Genomic DNA, 2,500 nt, shown 5'->3' with positions numbered 1-2,500 from the left:
AGACGCCATTCCAACACTCATTCGAAAGTGTACTGTATACATATCACACGACAGGACGGGTAAAAGAGCGAAGGGTTCCTGAGGCAAGGTTTTACCAGCAGGAAACATGAGTCACTCATTGCCTTATTTGGACACGAAACGCCTTCCACCGCAAGTAGACAGAGTCGGTGCCAACGGTCTCAAGGTGAACGGCGAAGGAAGCAGCTTAGCACACTTTAATGGCGCATCATGTGCCAACAATGGACATCGCAGAGGGATATGATTTTTTATCTGTCTCTCATTAACTCGTATTCAGACATCCTTCCCGGCTGAGGTTAAGGTATGGCGGATTGTGGCTAAACTGTGAATCGGATGAGCCTTCATTACATGTAATTTTAATGTTCGGGAACGACAGGCAAAGCTAATCGACAAAGGTTTATTTCTTTATTGTCTTAAAGATAAAAGAAGACGTACTAAACAACCCTTCAATCTACACTGAGAGATCTTGTAATCTGTATACGTCACACATCAAGGAAGACATTCCTTATTCCGGTATTGGAAACAAAACAAAACAAAAAAAGTGAAGAGACCTTCAAATACGAGAGAGAAAAGAGAAAACTAAAACATATTCATCTATACAGAGAAAATTACATTCGGTTTTCGCTTGAAGTGTATTATCATTGGGAACATTGCCACTAGGCTCATTATCCTAGTTAAGCAGTGTGTAATTTCGATCCTCATAAATCAGCCGAAGTCCTTCTGTCTCTCCCTGCCCTGCTCTCCTCCTTAACCTCGTCTTCTGCACCTCATACACCACCATCTCACAGCCTCTCTAACTTGTACTAACCGCTATTACACCCTTACATCGGAATTCAGTAATTCGGTACAGTGATTAGCTTGACAAAATCTATAATAATATAAAAGTAAAGAAGATATAAGTAGTTCATATCTGTGTATTTTCAAGAAAGCGTCGTTCACCACCAATTGGGATGGGTCCCATTACTCCCAGAAAACCTGTGATTACTCATCCGCTACCACATCTTACCCACTCAGGCTCTCGCACCCTCGCTTCCACTTATCACAAACACAACACACAACACACTCAGCGCCGTGGCACTGCACAGGAGACATAAACGATTAACCGTATTTCAGCCGCCATGACCTCCCCGGTGATATTTCACGTCAAGTGTTTACAACGTTTAGACAACTAAACCATCACCCGACCTCCCTTGCACGTAACACTATCCATAGACACGCGCTCGCACAGGTCACGCCTGTAAACACGCTTGTCGCAAGCACAGACCAGAGCCGAGGGTGACGTGCTACAGCACACAAATTAAGCGCGCTGAGTCGGAGATAAAAGCGCACAGACAAAAAGCCAGGAACCGAAGCCAGAACATTCCGCTGATTGCCCTTCCCCCGTTTTCTTGCCTCCGCGGCCGCTCACTAGACCAAACAAGACGCCCTCTAACGTGCTGCCCCTTAAGCCCTTCGCTATACAAGTCTATTCATTCATGCTGTTTGTGTGTCTTGGCCATCTGTGGAAGCAAATACTATTGCATATTGAGATGCTTGAATAAGAATCCCATTGATTCTCATTACGCTGGACGCCTTTGCAGATTGGGTTCATTTTTCGTTATGTGAAACAACGGAAGTGTTATAAACATGGATAGATAAGTAAATACATAGCTAGATAGGTGTATAAATAGGGAGATCACTGCTGAATAAGTAGGTAGGTAGGCAGGTAAGCAAGAAGGTACGTAGGAATTGAGCAAGCAGACAAGTAAGTAAACATGGACACAGGAAGATATTTTGATAAACAGTAGGTGGTGGATGGTCTCTAACATGATTGAAAATAATGATAATATATCAATTCCCTGCCAAGTACCATTCAGTTTGCATTCAACCACATATGTGCCTTTTCCAAGAGATACACAGGAATTCTTTTTCCAACTGGCAAGGAAGCCATGCATGGGTAATGTAGGTCAAAGGCGTGCTTTAAGTGAGATTCAGATGAGAGACAGAGAGAGAGAGAAAGAGAGAGAGAGAGAGAGAGAGAGAGAGAGAGAGAGAGAGAGAGAGAGAGAGAGAGAGAGAGAGAGAGAGAGAGAGAGAGAGAGAGAGAGAGAGAGAGAGAGAGAGAGAGAGAGAGAGAGAGAGAGAGAGAGAGAGAGATGTATAAATAGGAGGTACAGAACCTCTCGCAGGTGGTCTCATTTGGGACAAAATGCGTGAGCGCCTGAGAGGCAGGTACAAGACACCCTCGGTGGGAAGGAACGGGTGCCGGAGCGGCGTTTCGCGGCAGACGATATCTGCGGCAGTTCTTCCTTATAAGTCGTGCGCTCACGCTCGGTGGCAGCCGCGGGGCGCACTCACGCCCTCCGCCGGCCGCCGGTGTGCTGCCGCCGAGATGTAGTGATAGCAACTCATGGCGAACATAGTCATTTCGAGATAATCACCTCTGTCTGATAGCAGTAACGCGGGACTTCGCCAGCATCTATTCATCGGGCATTATCATCCC

The 2,500-nt window shown here is 45.7% G+C and overlaps 1 protein-coding gene across 5 annotated transcripts in view; it reads right to left on the bottom strand.

The window, feature by feature from the left end:
• Positions 1 to 2,500, bottom strand: part of LOC122248342 (uncharacterized) — a 137,415-nt gene that overhangs the window by 76,701 nt on the left and 58,214 nt on the right. The window lies entirely within an intron of this gene.

This window comes from Penaeus japonicus, unplaced genomic scaffold, assembly GCF_977035675.1.
Source record: "Penaeus japonicus unplaced genomic scaffold, GWHDUDI00000001_assembly GWHDUDI00000022, whole genome shotgun sequence".
NCBI classification, from domain to species: Eukaryota; Metazoa; Arthropoda; class Malacostraca; order Decapoda; family Penaeidae; genus Penaeus; species Penaeus japonicus.
The sequence above is the reverse complement of the archived record's forward strand: the minus strand, read 5'-3'. Positions and strand labels throughout refer to the sequence as shown.